General features: G+C 34.1%; 1 pseudogene; it reads right to left on the reverse strand.

The window, feature by feature from the left end:
• Positions 1-3,638: 3,638 nt before the first annotated feature.
• LOC105727041 (hepatocyte nuclear factor 4-gamma-like) lies at positions 3,639-8,043 on the reverse strand (annotated as a pseudogene).
• Between the last annotated feature and the right edge of the window lie 10,883 nt (positions 8,044-18,926).

Below are 18,926 nucleotides of genomic sequence, written 5' to 3' on the forward strand. Positions count from 1 at the left end.
CAACTACAGTTAATACTGATACTGCAAATAACACTGAATACAGTTACATTATAACTGTACATCAACTGGCATTTTAAGAAAAAAATATGCCATTTATGTTTATTTCAAATTTTTTTTTATTCTGTAGCATCAGGCACAATGCTTAGTAATTTTTATTATCCCATCAAATTTTCACAAAAATAATTTTAACATGAATACAGATATATATTGGCACATTTTTAGGTACAACTGAATTAAGTGGTATAAAATACACAGTTTCAAAATTACTATATATGTGGCTCTATCTATAACAATTAAAATCAAGTGATTTTATAAAAATGTTGCCTACTCAGTGAGCAATTTCCTAAATTTCATGGATTCTATATAATTTTTTATTATATAGAATAAACACAATGATTTAAGTTCTTCTGTTTATTAATATTACACTAAAATTCTGTTCAGTAAGCTTAGCTCCCCACACTATTAAGACTATATGTTAATTATTTGATTACAAATATGATATAGATAATAAATTAGATAAAATTATCAATATACTGATTCTTTGTCAGTCTTCATATACCAAGTTAGTGTTCCAGAATACAATCTGTAATAGTTTAAAATTGAAAAGGTAGCAAGAAAATATAGGTTAAAATATTATGTCCTTAAAATATTATACTGTACTGCCGATAGTTGACTTCATGCCTTCATTATTTAGTAATTCCCCTCTGCATCCCTCATAATTTTCTTTGTTCTGTGGTTTACTCTATCTGAAATTAATATAGTAATTTTAGAACTTGTATTAACATTACCATGGTATATCATGGTATAGCAATAAAACAGCACCAAAATGTAGGTATGTCTCTAACAAAATAGGTAAAGAATACATATGTAAAATATTTATAACCATAAAATATATCAAAGAGCATCTAGTCATTAATTCCATGTTTGTCGATAAAAATATTCACTATTTATAAGACAATAATCATTAATTTTCATTTTTTGCTTTTATTTAGATAGTTCAGTGAAGTAATATGGCATCACGATTTAGAAATATTTTAATCTCTCTATGATTTTATTTAAAAATCTAATTTTTGATATTCAACAAAAATTTATAAAAATAATTTTATATTTATAAAATGAATTGGTATTTTACAATACATTATTCATTCATTATTCATTTATATTACCTGAAAACTGTTGTATGCCATATAACAGCAATAACTTTCCTTATCAATATTTTGAAAATATGTCAGAAACATTAGTTTCTTTTTGTCCAGCATTTTTGACAGTTCCATATAAAAATATTATATTACAAATTTCCTACTATAGTTATTGAAGCCAAATCATTACTCATAATTTCTAAAACATATCTATTTACTAAACATATGAGTAAATAGAAGTCTCATTAAAAATGACCTTTATGTTTTGTATTTTAAAGTTATTTGCTATGTTTTGAATGTTGGTTTTTTAAAATTTCATATGTTGAAACCTACTCCTCAGGGTGATGCTATTAGGAGGTCTTTGGAAGATGATTAGGGGCCTTTGGGAAGTGATCAAGTATGAGGATTAGTGTCTTCATAAAAGAGACCCAACAGAGGTTCCGAGACCCAACAGAGGTTCCTTGTTTCTTTCATGTGTGAGGACAAAGCTAGAAAATGGCAGGTATGAATCAAAGACCAAATTTGCCAATTCCTCCAATTGCTTGATCTTGGACTTCCTATCCTTGATAACAATAAGAGATAAATTTTGGTTGTATATAAGCTTTCCAGATTATGGTATTTTGTTATAGCAGTGTGCATGAACTAAGATGACATTTTTTATATCTAAGAGAAAGCCTCCCATACTCAACAAAAACCTATAAAAGAATATTTGTATGTATAAAAATAAAAAAAATTATTATTCATGAAGCAGACACCACAGCAAATTTTTAAAAATTAGGAATTAATCCCCATCAAACAATGATATCTTTTACAGTTTCACAAGGTTACCAGGTCTTGAAGAAATTTTATTGGTTTTATTAAACCAATGATAGCTTTTAAGTAATCATTTTTCTACATTGAGTTTAATTTTACCTCAGCAGCCAGTAAGTTAGTTAACATTACTATAACTTGTAAGGTAAGTGGGATTTATGACATCATAATCTTAGTACTGCTTAAAGATCCTGAGAAAGATTATTTAATTCAGTCTTTTGCACCTTGGAATAGTCTTTCTAAAATATATCATTGATATTAATAGTTGTCAGCCAGTTTTCTCTGTTATCAACCAGAGAGGAACCACTGACTCATGAGGTAGCCCATGATTAATTTGTTTCAAACTAAGCTCTAGCTTTAGATGATATCAAGTAATTTAAGGCTTCAGTGAAGTGTAATCCTTAGTCTGGAATTAGACAATTGTTATATCCCTGGGCTGCTGGATTTCAAAAAGTCTTCTCAGTTACTTACTTGAATTTGTTTTTGTTTTCATCAAATCTACTGAGTGAACTTTTTATTTTCTTTCATTTTTTTAGAAGAAAGTCTTGTTAAAACAACAAAAGTGGTTTCTTATTAAAACTGCAACATTTTTACTCTCATTGCTTACATGTAAACATATATTATAGGTAACATGATAGATAATATCCAATAACTACTCAACTGCATATATTTAAAAACCACACTGTGAGCAAGAAGTTTACATTTTGCATTCCACATCAAAAATTTATAACCGTTAAAGTCATCCGGGCCTAGGTTTGAATGTGGCTCTCTTATTCTTTACATTTATGAACTTTGGTTATATTCCTTAAACCCTCAAGCTAAAGGTTCTTTCATTTATAAAAGAGAGATAATAATATATTTCCTGTAGTGTTGTAATGAGGACTAAATAAGGCACATTGGTGAAAGATAGCTAATTTGTCCCAGGATTAGCTTTCTTGGAGTGGCATGGCTTTGGCTGACACAGAAATTGCACCTATGGATGATTCTCCTGGCCGCCCTGGGACCCAGCTGTGAGTACATGCTGATTTCTAGTCTTTGGGGAGCTATTTCTAGATTGTTTCGGAGAAATAAATAAATGTCTGTCTAATTTGAGTCACTCTTTCAGGAGTTTCTTTGTTACTATTTTGCCTGTGCCTTAACTGATAAAACTAACATGTCTTAGCTTAACATAAATCTTCAAAGAGTCACATTTCAAAAAATATCCAGTCTTTCTTGGAATGGCTTTTTATAATTTTCTAAACTTAAGATAGGCATATTTAACTGTAGACCAAAGAGATGCTTCTTTGCCACAGAATGCCCATAAGAGATTCTTCAAAACATACACCTTATTCTACAGCAACTGATTTATTTTTATAATCTGCTTTTGTAATTTATTTTTTAAAAACTTCATTCATTTTATATTAAACTGAGATTTCCGATCCACTATTCTGAGTTTAAAAAGTACATTTTGTTCTGCATCACATCACAATAACGCAATTACTTATGCATTTCAATCAATAGGAAGAAAACAAATCAAAGGCATATATGAGACTTAACTGATGCAGGCAGAATGCAAGGACAGTTGGGAAATAAAACACTATGTAAATATCTTCAAACTCAAATATACATTGGTTTCATGTGAAAGTTTCACATAGTAGCAACAACAAACAGAATGAACATATCAACAAGAAAAATAGGATAAACACGTTTTCACAATTGCTTTTGTTTGAAGAGAGGCTGGTGAAATAACTGAAGCTTGATTTGTAGCTATTCCATACTCTTCTTGCCTAGAACCTTGTGATGGGAAACAGAGTGGGTTTCAGGGGTTCAAATGTTTTCTATATGAACCAGTGTGTACATGGGACCTAAAAGTACAGTTCGTCCAGTTAATGGATCTTGAGACAAATGTGGATGTATTGGATGATGGAGATGACTACTGTCATTGGAAATTCCATCTAACATTTCCTGAAGTAGATGACCAATTTAAATCATCCCTCCAAAAATTTTTTTTAAACTGTATATGCTCAATCATTTGCCAAATGATGTGCTACAGTGTGGGCAGCAGCTGAAGCGACTCTCCAAACTTCCCCCCGGGGAGCCATACTGTGGATCATTGATGTAGTCCTCTAAACCCATCTGCTCTTGGAATTCCATGCTCTTAATGTTTACTGGATCAGTGTAGCCCATTTAAGTGTAGCCCTTTTGCATCTGGGCCAAAAAATACAATCGCCTTTTGGATTTCTTGAAATGGTTTAACCAGCTCATCTAGAACCCAAATGGTTACACTGCTAATCTCAACTTCACAGCTGTTACAGTGAATAATATAGTTGTTTCCCAAAAGCAAAATATCTTTATACATCATGGATCTCTTTGTAGCTCCAAGCAGTAAGTGTTCCTCTGCCCGAGATCTCAACAGTGCCACCAATGGTAACTGACAGAAGGCAGGAATATATTTAGCTCATTCCACCAAGACTAAGAGCTGCTGTTTCAGAAATTCACAGGCATCACCAACACTTACATTTTTTTTTTACATGTATGTCAGTACTTGCCCCAAGGCTTGAGACTGAAAACTGGCAAGACAGAACTTCAGCTTGTGCCAGTGTGTTAATGGAGGGGATACTGCTGCCATCACATGTGCTTCTTCTGGTGGTTGTTCTATTGCATTCATTTTGCACAACTTCATTTTTCATTCCTGCTCTAAAACACTTCCTAAATCGATAGTATCTACATTGATTCCTTTTGGCTTTGTCAACAAAACATTCCTGACAAAACCTGCAAGAATAAATGTGACTCTTGCATATGCTGCATCTGATGAAGGCCTTGCACCCACCACAGCTCAGTGTCCCACAGTATTTTCCTGTTGCCTGGACCCACATAGAGCACATAGACAGATGACACCATTGTCTGGGTATTCATATTTGTCCTCTCTGTGGCAGAAGTACCTGCATGGAGCCACTCTAGGAGCTCTGGAGCTGCAGTCACTGTGCTTCAGCCACTCGTCTTCCTGCAGCAGGTGCCCTCCACCCAACTCAGCCATGATATCTGGTGCCACACTTTTGACAATTATTTTTCAATTGATTTACAGATTTAATATAATTCCAATAGAAATCCAAGTGAGCTATCCTGTGCATATTGACAAACTGGTTCAAATGTTTACATGAAAAGGCAGGAACTCCAGAATAATCCACAACAAACCAAAGAAAAACAAAGCTGTAGAACTGATACTACCTGATTTCTAGAATTACTGTAAATCTATTATAATTGAGATACTATGGTTTTGATGCAAGAATAGACATATAGGTTAACAGAAGCAAACCCTTGACTAGAACCACACAAATGTAGTGAACCACACAAATGTAGTGAACTGATCTTTGGCATAGAAGCAAGGCCAATCCAATGGAGAAATGAAAGTCATTTTGCCAAATGTTCAGGAAAAATTAGACATCACCTGCCAAAAAGTAAATCAAGGGATAGATGAAAGATCTCACATCTTTCACAAATGATAACCCAAAAATATATCATAGAACTAAATGTAAAACACAACACTACAAAACTCCCAGAGGAAAATCTAGGCAAAATCGTGTGATTTTTATTTTGCTGACATGATGTTAAACACAACACTGAAGTCACAGTCTATGAAAGAAAAGGAAGTAATGTGAAGGATTATTGAAGTTGAAATATTCTGCTCTGTGATAGACACTATAAAGACAATTAAGGGGCTAGTCACACCCTGGTAGAAAAAAATTGCAAACACATGTGAAGGATTTGTATGAAAATATACAAAGTACTTTATAACTCAATAATAATAAATAATCCAATTGAGAAATTGACAAAACATATAATCAGACAATTCACAAATTAATATATACAGATGGCAAACAAGTATATAAAACAGTGTCTCACATCACATGCCATGATGTAATTGAATATTAAAATTGCAATAATAGGATATCACTACATATACATATGGTGGCTGTAATCCAAAAACCTGACAATACAAATTTCTGGGAAGAAATCAAAGCAACAGGAAATTTCTTTCACTACTGGTAGGAATGCAAATGGTATAGCCATCTTGGAAGACAGCTTGACAGTTTCTTACAAAGCTCAATATAGTCTTGACATAAGATAATTGTGCTCATAGATATTAGCCAAATTGACTTCAGAACTTATGTTCAAACAAAAACTCACACATAAATGCTTATAGAAGCTTTATTCATAATTACAAAAAACTGCAAGTAACTAAAGTCTACAATAGGTGAAAAAATAACCAGATTCTGCAATGTCCATTCAATGGAATGTTCTTCAGTGATCAAAAGGAATAATTTTCATTTCCTTTGCATTTTTTATGGCTTTATAAGTGGAAATGAAATGAAAAAGTACATCGCTAAATGTATTAGTCCATTTACACACTTCTGATAAAGACATAACCAAGACTGGGTAATTTATAATGAAAAAAAGATTTAATGGACTCAACAGTTCCACATGGCTGAGGAAGCCTCCTAATCATGGCAGAAGGCCAAAGGCACATCTTACATGGCAGCAAGACAAGAGAGAATGAGAGAGCCAAGCAAAAGGGAAAAGCCCTTATAAAACATCAGCTCTCTTATCACTACCATCAGAACATTATGGGGGAAACCACCCCCATGATACAATTATCTCCAACTGGATCCCTTACACAATACACAGGGGTTATGGGAGGTACAATTCAAGATGAGATTTGGATGAGGACACAGCCAAACCATATCATTCTGCCCCAGCCCCTCCCAAATCTCATGTCCTCACATTTTGAAATCAATCATGCCTTCCTAACAGTTCCCCAAAATCTTAATTCATTTCAACATTAACTCAAAAGTCCAAATCCAAAGTCTCATTAGAGACAAGGCACTTCCCTTCCACCTATGACCCTGTAAAATCAAAAGCAAGTCAGTTACTTCCAAGATACAGTGAGGGTACAGGCATTGGACAAATAACATTCATTCCTAATAAAAGAAATTGGTCAAAAAGAAGGTTCTAAAAGCCCCATGCAAGTCTGAAATCTGGTGGGGCAGTAAAATATTAATGCTCCAAAATAATTCCCTTGACTCCATGTCTCACATCCAGGCAATGTGGGTTCCCATGGTCTTGGACAGCTGTGCCCCTGTGGTTTTGCAGAGTATTGCTCCCCTCCCAGCTCCGTTCAAGCTGACATTGTCTGTGGCTTTTCCAGGCACACAGTGCAAATTATACGTGGATCTACCATTCTGGGGTCTGGAGGATAGTGGCCATCTTCTCACAGCTCCACTAGGCAGTGTCCCAGTGGGGACTCTGTGTGGGGGTTTTAACCCCACATTTTCCTTTAGCACTGCCCTACCAGAGGTTCTCTATGAGAGTCCTGCTCCTGCAGCAAAATTTTGCCTGGACATTCAGGCTTTTCCATACATCCTCTGAAATCTAGGTGGAGGATCCCAAAACTAAATTCTTGACTTCTGTGCAGCCACAGGCTCAACACCACATAGAAACTGCTAAGGCTTGGGGATTGCACCCTCTGAAGCCATGGCCTGAGCTGGACTTTAGCCTCTTTTAGCCAAGGCTGAAGTGGCTGGGATGCACGGCACCAAAGAGCCACTGTGCAGAGCAAGGAGGCCCTGGGCCCAGCCCACAAAGACATTTTTTCCTCTTAGGCCTCCAGGCCTGTTATGGGTGGAACTGCCAAAAAAAATCTCTGACATACCCTGGAGACATTTTCCCCATTGTATTGGTGATTAACATTTGGCTTCTTGTTATTTATGCAAACTTCTGCAGCCAGCTTGAATTTCTCCTTAGAAAATGGGTTTTTCCTTTCTATTGTATTGTCACGCTGAAAATTTTATGAACTTTTTGTGCTCCATTTCTTTTATAAAACTGAATGCTTTAGCAGCATCCAACTCACCTCTTCAATGCCTTGCTGGTTAGAAATTTCTTTCACCATATACCCTAAGTTATCTCCTTTAGGTTTAAAGTTTCACACATCTCTAAGGCAGGGGGAAAATGCTGCCAGTCTCTTTCCTAAAACATAGCAAGAGTCACCTTTACTCCAATCTGCATCAAATTCCTCATATCCATCAGAGATCACCTCAGCCTGAATTTCATTGTCCATATCATTAGCATTTTGGTCAAAGCAATTCAACAAGTCTCTAGGAAGTTCCAAACTTTCCTATATTATCCTGTCTTCTTCAGAGCCCTCCAAACTGTTCCAACCTCTGCCTGTTACCCATTTCCAAAGTCACTTTCACATTTTGGAGTATCTTTATAGTAGCATCCCACTCCTGGCACCAATTTACTGTATTAGACCATTTTCACACTGCTGAGAAAGACATAGCTGAGACTGGGTTATTTATAAAGTAAAAGAGGTTTAATGGACTTACAGTTCCACATGGATGGGGAGGCCTCACAATCATGATAGAAAGTGAAAGTCACATCTTACCTGGCAGCAGACAAGAGACAGTGAGAGAGCCAAGAAAGGGGAAATCCCTTATACAAATATCAGATCTCATGAGACTTATTTACTACCACAAGAACAGTATGAGGAAAACAATCTCCATTATTTAATTATCTCCCACTTAGTCTCTCCCACAACATGTGGGAATTATGGGAGTTACAATTCAAGATGAGATTTGAGTGGGGACACAGCCAAACCATATCACTAAGGGACAGAAGCCAGTCTGAAAATCTTGTGTACTTTGTGATTTCAATTACATGATATTGTGGAAAAAGCAAATCTATAAACAGTTATAAGATTGGTCATTATCAGGGATTATGAGGATGAAAGTAGGAATCAAATAGTAAAAATTATCTGTATGGTCTTGTAATTGTGGTTACATGACACTATATATTAGACAATACCCTAAAACTTTACATCACAGAAAATAAACAATAATGTGTGCAAATTTAAAAAAAATCATTTAGGAGACCAGAGATTCCAAGAAGGAATGCAGACTGTAACAATAGAATCTAACTGTATTACAAATGTATGAAACAACCTTAGTGAAGGGTGTGGTAGAAAAAGTTGCTGACCTAAGTAACTTAAAAATAAGTGAGATCTATAAGGCCAAATACAAAAGGAACTGCACATAAACGCTGTACTATGGGAGGGTGGATAAACAATTCTTATATTTTTATATATATCAGTATGAAATAAAATATGCATGGAATTGAAAGAATAAATGGATGTGATGATGATAAGAACCTTGTTTCTTACTAATGGTGGGGGAGTTTACAGATTAGGAAAATGAGAAAGTTAGAATAATTAATGGGGCAATAAATTAAAGTTGAAGATATAAAAAAATTAATCTTAATATAGATACATGTGTCTAGATATAGAAATGTTTGTAGATATGAGTGGTTACATGTGTTAGCTTATACACATATATTTTCTTGCTCTGATAGCTGAGAATGAACAAAAGAAATAATACCCAGTAGCAATAAGCATGAGAAGCTTTTAGTTCCTGTTTTTGACTACCATTCTTCATTGAAAAGAACCAGTGCTGCTTGGCGAAATTGCTCATTCTGGACCCAGGGCAGGATATATACAAATGAGTCTGGACTGAATGGAAAGGCAAAGAAAATATGCATAATCTGATGTGTAATGAGTAAGGAGAATAGAACATCAACTCTAAAAATTTTCAGAGCTTGATTAAACACTGAAAGCAAATATGATTGCTTTGAGTGGTGTACCTTTCCTAATGATTAAAACAAATACACAATTAAACACAAAAGCAAAAGCAAGTGTATCCTTACTATAAATAGAAAGCAAATTAATTTGTAAGTAATAGAGAACAACTGAATTTAAAAGTGTGACCCCTGGTCATTTTTGTAATAATTCTGTAACAAATGTATTTCTGGAGCACTCACTAATCTATCTAATCCATATTATGGAGAAAGAATAAATAATCATGGACACACTACTTTTGCTCTTATGAAGCAATGAACAAATGCATCCAAAGGCCATTAGTAATGATATCACCCTAAACAGTAGGTACTTTACTAAAAACTGCAGGAATCAAATCTCCTATTTAAGTTTGTAGTATTCTAGCTACAAATAAGTGAAAAGACTCTGAGTGATATAGGCCCTAAAGTCTCCATTGTGTACAGATTAAATTTTTAAAATGCACAAGAACAGATTAAATTTTCTCATCTTCAATCATCCAAACTTAAGAGAAGATTTCTTATTTCATAAATATTCTCATCCAGTTAACAGATATAACTATAAAATGTAAGTACAGTAGACCCCTTCATCACGATTTTGCTTCCCTCAGTTTCAGTCAGACACAGTCAAATATGGTGTGAAAGTATTAAATGGAAAATTCCAGAATTAAATTGTATAAGTTTTAAATTGAGCATCATTCTGAGTAGCATGATGAAATCTCATACCCTGGGATGTGAATCCTCACTTTGTCCAATACATCCACGGTATATATGCTATCCGCCCATGAGTCACTTAGCCATCTTAATTATCAGATCACTTGTGCTCAAGTAGTTCCTGTTTTACTTAATAATAGCCCCAAAGTGTAAGGACAAAGATGCCAGCAATTTGGCTATGCCAAAGAGAGGCTGTAAGGTGCTTAAAGTACATAAAGTTGAAAGTGAAAGTTCTCAATAAAAAAAAAAAATGAAAAAAGATTGTACTTTTTGGTAAGATGTAGGGTAAAAATAAATCTTCTATTTGTGAAATTGTGAAGGAGGAAAAAAATATGTTAGTTTTGCTGTCACACCTCAAACTGCAAAAGGTACAGCCATAGTGTGTGACAAGTGCTTAGTTAAGATGGAAAAGGCAGTAAATTTGTGGATGGAAGATATGTACAGAAAAGTGTTCTGATTGATGGCAATCAGGTACATATAATCTGTGGTTTCCTGCATCCAGTGGGGGTCTTGAAACATTTATTTCAAGGACAAGGGCTATTCTAAGGAGCAAAGAACTGATAGAAGTTAAAACATTATTCTATAAAGTGCAAATTTCTTTCATGAAACAGAAAAGCCCCAAACACAATGCTATTAATTTTATAATGGGTTTAGGGTCTGAGGGTAATTAACTAGTATTAAATATGTATTTTTGTTTTTCTTATTCATTCTAATGAAAAATTTTACATATTATTTTCATGAGCAAATTTTCATATTTGTTGGTTCACTTGTAACAAGAGACTAATTTGATCATTTTCAATAATTTTATAATTTTTATTTTTCTTATTTAATTCACCAAATATGAAAAATATGATAGACATTTCATAATCTGTATAGAGACAGAGTTATTTGAATAATTGATAGGATAAATCTATTAAGATACAGGATATATAATAATAATTCTAGATAACAAAGAAGAAAAATTAGCTGAAAGACAAGTTTGAGCAGAAATTCCAGTACTGAGATATATAAAAAGAGAGACAAACACAGGAGAAAAGAGAAAAAGAGTGAGTTAAAGACAGAGAGAAAGAAAGAGACTGAGTGAAGGATAGTGCCAATATAAATTTCCCAGACAGAAATCCACATTTTAGTATAATCTTTAAAAAATCATCAGGATATCTATTTATAGGAAATAAACAACAATGGCAACAACAAACACATTATCAATATGTCAATCTAATTTGATTTCAGCTTTTTATAAAAATTAAAATAAACTGAAAAATACACTAAAGTTAAAGTACAGCCAACTTTTCCTCTCTAAAAGCATAAAGAAAAAATTGTTAGCCCTTTATCAGATGAAAAATTTTAAAACCCGGCAGTTGTGATCTTAATTAATGCAAGTGATGAATGAAAGACTTCAGTTAGCAATAAACAAAAGAAGTAAGAGATGGTCATTTATAATACCACCTCTAGACACTCCAACATCATCTGAGTTACACCAAAAGCCAGTAAAGTAATTTTACCTAACATGAAATTGCAAGGAAAAAAAAAGGAGAGCGAATAATTTGACAACAAACCAACAAAATACGTAGAGTTCATGACAACCAACCAACCAAATATATAGAGTCCATAACAGTTGCAAAACTCAATTGAGTACTGTAATTCTTTATAATTTTAAAAATTCTTAGACCCAGTTGGAGTACTGCTAGTGGCTGGAATACCAACTAAAATTTATAAAAAATAAATGTTTGTGTGTTACAGGAATCTAGGTTTGGATAAGGCTAAAACAATCAGGAAGTTAACACAATAGATGGCATCATTCAAGAGAATTTCTGGTTATTCATGGATTATCAGTGGACATATATACTCAATTGCTTATTCACATTTATTACTGAGTGCCTACCATGGAATTCTTCTTCTTTCCTACCTAGGGCTTGTTCATCTAGGCACCAGAACATAGTGCTCCCCCACAATGAAATATAATAATAAAGTTAAATAAAATTTGTTCTTAAAACAAATATTGGTGACATGGATCCAAATTATAAGCAAGTCCCATTATTTGCATCACATCAGACAATTTGATCTTTGATTTTTATAAATCTAACATTGGGGTAATTAATATTTAAAATTTACTTATAGGTCTGTCTTCACCTTAAAATAATAAATGATATTACATTATAAAGTGCTTTGGCAAACACTAACAAATGATCACAATCAGAAGCAAAAATATCATTTGCCTGGATTTCACAGGAGAAAATGGTCTTATAAAGAGTAGTGGCAGTCTTAAGATCATCCAAAGAGTAAGTCAATACTTTGAATAAAATAAAGGGTGTCATACCTTTAACTCAATGATCCACAGTTCCACAAATCTTGGTTCATTTAATATATTTAACTGAATGGTAGAATGTTTAAAAATGTTTAAATACTTTTTAGAAAAAAACTACTTAACCTCAATCCTGCACTGGTAGATGCATTTGGCAGATAGACTACAATAAGGACCATGCTGTATTTAAAGTTCTGTATGTTTTTTCTTCACTTAGTATATCTGAAAAGAGTTTGCTCATGTTCCAAAGAAGTTTTTCTAAATTTGTTTTTACTGTTGTTTTAAAATTGTTCTTATGTTTGTTCAGTTCTTGTGTCTCTCATTTAAAAAAATATCACTAATTACCCTAAGGCTGGAAAGAAAATTATATTACTAGATCCTGGAAGCTTTGACCATGGTATCCATGCTGGAATTATGACATGGCTGTTCTTCAGCAGGTATGGTTTCGTGGAAAGTGGAATTATAAAGAAATAGGGCCCCCTTATTCATTATGTTCAGTAGTCACCATATCTTGGTCTCAGGATCATTTAGGGGAACACAAAAATGTTTTTATTTTAATTTCCTTAAAACTTGAAATAAAAAATGAATATAATACTTGCAACTCTATAATAATGAATGCAATTTGGATTATAATCATCTTTATACCAATATGTTCCCTCGCTCTCTCAGCATCTGTAGTAGATGGAACCACAGGTGTATGGCACCATGCCCAGCTAATTATTTATTTATTTATTGTAGAGACAGACCAGAGTCTTGCTATGTTGCCCAGGCTAGTCTCAAACTCCTGGCATAAAGCGATCTTCCTGCCTTGGCCTCCCAAACTACTGGGATTACAGGTGTGAGTCAACAAATCCTGCCAAAAAATAAAATTGATATTTATTTTATTTAACTTATGGATAAAGGGGTACACAGAAGCAAAAGTGTATACTGCCCATGAAAGTCATTATTCAACACTTTGGAAGAGGTACAGCCTTGCTTAGAAACACCGTCCAAACCAGAATAAGCAAAGAAATGTGCCATATTTTTTCTTTTAATATACTCTAATTTTCTGATAACATTTCCCTGTGGCTGAATCTAGCTAGAAGCATATTCACAAGAAATCCTGGGAAATTTAATTTGCACTGTTAGCCTATTAGGGTACAGTTCCTTAGGGAGGCAAGGACTAGATACTGGGACATTACTAGCTCAATCCATTTATGTTGCTGTTTAGTGTTCATATAATCATTTCCCCATATTCATATGCAAATAAAATTATCTTTCATCCCTCCATCTAACATGAAATGACTATTCAACACATAAAGACAATCACATCTTCTTCAGAGAGAGAAGACAAATGTTCTCAATTAATTATTGACCATTTTAAAGTTCAGGATCTCCAGGTAGTAATCAGACTTTTCATCAGATAAGAAAATATTCCTCTAATATTTATATAATATAATAGAGATGGGTAACACTTTGGCTAATGAGTAGGATGGCATGACAGAACAACTCTAATAATAACTAGAACATTTAATAATAAATTAATTATATTTTTAAGTCATTAAAGACAACATTCAAACCCTGTCACTGAGTAATTTTGTACATGGGTCAAATGAACAAGGAATTGAGGAAGCTGAGCATGAAAGAGGAATAATATCCGTAGGACATGTCATTTTGTCCACTTGATTATTGAAAATCTCCTTGGTAGTAGATGAGAAGTTACATGAAAATTAGATATACTTGGCTGGGAGCAGTGGCTTACACCTGTAATCCCACCACTTTGGGAGGCTGAGGTGGGCAGATCACAAGATCAGGAGATCAAGACCATCCTAGCCAACATGGTGAAGCCTCATCTCTACTAAAAATACAAAAATTAGCGGGGTGTGGCGGCTCATGCCTGTAATCCCAGCTATTCAGGAGGCTGAAGCAGAAGAATTGCTTGAACTAGGGAGTTGGAGGTTGCAGTGAACTGAGATCATGCCACTGCACTCCAGCCGGGTGACAGAGTGAGACAATGTCTCGAAAAACAAAAACAAAAACAAAAAAACAGATATCCTCACATCCTGTGCTTATGCTTATGGTTCCATACACGAAACTCTTTCCCAGAGCTCCATGTGACAGATATGTTAATCTTGTTCTTTCCTAATCTCTAATCTAGGAAATGTAGATCTTTATCTCAGTTGACTTCTTTCTTTGGCACAAGGAAGACAATCGAATGTACTTCTTGAAAATTTACCAATATTTCAATTTCTTTCTGAGCTAACTCTGAGTTGGGCCATAATGCAATAGCCACCTGCTTCCAGGTGAAAGAAGCATATCATGTAGAACTATATATAAATCAAGTTTGATCTTTACTTTATTTCTATAGATTTAGGGAGTACAAATGTAGTTTTGTTACATTGCTATAGGGTGTGATGGTGAAATCTGGGCTTTTAGTGTAACCATCATCCATATACTTTTTCTTTCCTTTTTCCTTTAATTGATCATACATAGGGTAGTCACATACCTGGTTTATGTATTGCTATTGTTAAAATGTAATGACTTAAAACTTTAAATTATCTTTACACTCTGACATTTGGGTCATCTAAGTCAATGCTTTTTCAAATCTTACAGGCATATTAGTTATGTAATTACTTTATTGAAATACAGATTCTGATCCATAAATTCTGTGGTGGGGCCTCAAATTCTGCATTTCTACAACCTTTCGGGAGAGGCTGAGGCAGCTGGTCAGTGGCCAAACTCTGAGAAGTGAAGATTTAGAGAAAATTCCATCTCTTGTTTTCCAAAACACCATCGATGTAGGGGACTTGTAGGAAGTCTGTTTATGAAAATCTTTGCAAACGACATGAGAAAAGAGACACGGCCCTGATAGAAGATAAAGGAGTTATACTGCTACTCATAAAAGAACACTACCAGTAATTTTGTGGAAACACCCTGGCAGGTTAAAAAACAACAACAAAAAAACAAGCAAACAAACAAAATTTGTTCAAGGAGATGCCAGAAGCTGGGTAGAATAATAATGTACTTTAATGTCTACCAGGTTCGGTTTAAAATAATTCCACAGGCATTCTCTAATATCCACCCTTCTCACTTCAAATTTAGAGTTTTGGCAGAAAATACTGTTTTTGAAGCTAACATTTTGCAATTCCTACAATAGTAGGAATCTACAGTTCCTAGATTCATGGATTAGGACCTCTTGCTAAGTTTTTACATCTATATTTATTTACTGGGACAAGAAACAAGAGCTCTCCAGAGAAGATAATGGAACTTGTATTTCCTCATGGAACACCTTAGCAGTGTCAGCTTCCCATACGCAGATTTCTCATGAGGCAATGTAATGAAGGCCGGATGTTGTTTTTTGCTTATGGAACCATAAGCAAAAAATATCCTAGTTATTTTTTGAGGACTTAAAATGATCAATTCCTTAAATGAACTTTTCTGGAATTTTGACTATCTTTAATCAAGCAATAACTAAAAATTTTCTAATGCAGTCTTGTCCAACCCACAGCTCATAGGTCACATGCAACCCAGAATAGCTTTCAATGCTGACCAACACAAATTTGTAAACGTTCTTAAAACATTATGAGACTTTTTTGTGATTTTTTTTTTTCAGCTCATCAGCTATCATTAGTGTTAGTGTATTTTATGTGTGTACCAAGAAATGTATTCTTCTTCCCATATGGCCCAAGGAAGCCAAAAGATTGAACATCCTTGGCTTAGTAGAATACCTTCCTTGCCCTAATATCATATCCTATTTTCTAGTTCTCATTCCAATTCTTTATGTTTCCACTCCCTATTTTAATTAATAAAAATATTTGCTTATTGCCAGAAAAATAAACTTTTGCATCTGATTTTATGAAGGGGATTTACCTTTCTTTCCTTCCCTCCTTCCCTTCCTCCATCTTTTCTTCCCTTCCTCCCTTCCTTTCTTTCCTTTCTTTCTTTTTTTTGGCAGAGTCTTGTTCTGTCACCCAGGCTGGAGTGCACTGGCAGGATCTTGGATTATTGCAACGTGCACCTTGTGAGTTCAAGCAGTTCTCCTATCTCTGCCTCCTGAGCTCCTGAGTAGCTGGGACTACATTACTTTTAATGGCAAAAAACACAAATACAATCTAAATAATATTGGTAATTAGTGGTATGAATTTTCTTCCATGTGCTATACTAGCTACATTCTAAGAATTTTAATATGTTTTAATTTTCATTTTCATAATATTTTGCAATTTCATTTTTTGACTTCTTTGACTTGTAGCTCATTTAAAAGTATCTTTTCCTCTGTGTTCTGGGTCTATTTCTGTGTACTCTATTTTTTTTTTATATTAAAGAGTGTATTTTCCTGCTTCTCTGCATGTCTTTGCATTTTTACTGGATGTCAGACATTAAAATTTATAATTGTTGGGTGCTGGTTATTTTTATATATCTTTAAATATTCTTGAGATTTGTTCTGGGATTTAGTTAAGCTATTTAGAAACTCATCTTTGAAAGATTTGCTATTACTTTTTGTAAGATTGGATCAGAACAGCTTTTAGTCAGGACTACTTTTTCCTAATCACTGAGGCAATAACATACTGAACACGTGAACTAGCACCTCATGTATTATGAGGTTTTTCTGCTCTGGCTGGTGGGAACACAAACTATTCTAGGCTATGTGTCAACTCCTGGATTGTTTCTCTCTGCTAATGTCTGGTAAGTTATTCCCCAGATTCAGTTTTTATCCTCACATGAGTTATATCATCAGTATTCAGCTGAAGACTCAAGAGAAACCCAAGCAGATCTCTAGAACTCTTCTACTGTAGCTCTGTCTTCTTTACCCTGCCTTAATAATTCTAGCCACCTTGGCCTCTACTGTTTCTGAAATTTGTCTCCTTAGGATAACTTAATAAACAGGTAGATTCTGTTTCAGTCCCTCTATCTCTTTGTTGAAACTGACAAAGTCTCCTCAGATAGTAAGCTCATTCAATAATGGGGTTGTCTTACCTGTTTTTATTAACCTGGAGATCACTGTCTTGTGCTGCTTGTTTTCAAATATTTGAAAACTCGTTTCTAATTAAATGCTTGATTTTAGTGAAGCAGTATAAATAGTTTATTGATACAATTTGGTATATGCAATTAATCTTAAAAAAGAAAAAACCTTGTGTGTCCATTTTTTGTTTGTCAACAAGGAAGAATACCACCCAACTTGCCAGGCTTGGATGTATTAAGAAAGAATATCCAAAACTTACTGAAAAGCCTGTTGAAATACTGTTTCTTTTCCAACTATATATCTACAACAGACAATAATTTCCCCATACTTCAACTAAAACAATGTATCTCAGCAAGTTGAATCCAGAGGCAGAAATATCTTTATGAAGCCACATATTTTAAAAATGTTTGGAAAAAATATAAAAGAATTTCACTCTTACAACAATTTGGGGGAGAAAAATATATATTTCAATCTATCAGTTCTATCAACATAGGAGATTATTATTTTGCTAATAAGTTCCTAAATAAACACTTTGAAATATTACATTTTAATTTCTTATAAGGTAAATATTAATATATTTAACCCAAATAAACAGCATCTATTTAGCATTTCCAATTATTTAAAGAAGTTAAATATCCCTGCAATCAAAATTTTGAGAATTGCTGAGCTATTTAATTTCCTTGCATTTAATTATCATTTGAAGCAAAGTTATAGCAATAATTTTCTGTGCACTATTTCTGTTTTTTTCAGTGTAAATTTATTAAACAACACTTTAAACTGAATATCTTTATATGAAGATTATTTTAGCCCCATATTTGACAATGTTTACTCATTCTTTTACTCAGTAACTCAACCAATACCCCAAAAATGAAGGACCTAATGACATTGTGTACTTTCTTCTTTGGGCTACTCAATTTCCTTCTTGTCAATTAGGATGTGTGCATGAGGTATGAGGATGTGGTGAGGGGATTGAACATTCATTTGTACCTATCCTCCAAAACTCAAGATTCTGCTTAGGTTTTAGTTGTCAGTTATAGAGATCTATACAGGACATCCAACTACAGCACTATCTGTTTCTGAGATTTATAGTTAATCATTATAAAGGGGAAATCCACTCACAGAAAAATGCTCAGGGGCCTTCACTAATCCCTACACATCTTAAAAGATCTGGCAGTAGACTGTGGAACCAGGGCTCTATTCTCATTTCCAGGGGCATTGCAATTTATCACTCCCTTAGCTGTACTTCTGCAGGAAAGCAATGTGTAAATTTCACCTTGGAGGAATTAGCTGAGCTGCTTTCTGTGCATTTGTAATGTGTGTATGTATTCCAACTCTACTATTTTATTGTTATGAATCATGAGCAGTCAGTTGTTACTTCATT

This window comes from Aotus nancymaae, unplaced genomic scaffold (genome assembly GCF_030222135.1).
Source record: "Aotus nancymaae isolate 86718 unplaced genomic scaffold, 86718_ANA_hifiasm-v0.15.2.pri h1tg000009l, whole genome shotgun sequence".
NCBI lineage: Eukaryota > Metazoa > Chordata > Mammalia > Primates > Aotidae > Aotus > Aotus nancymaae.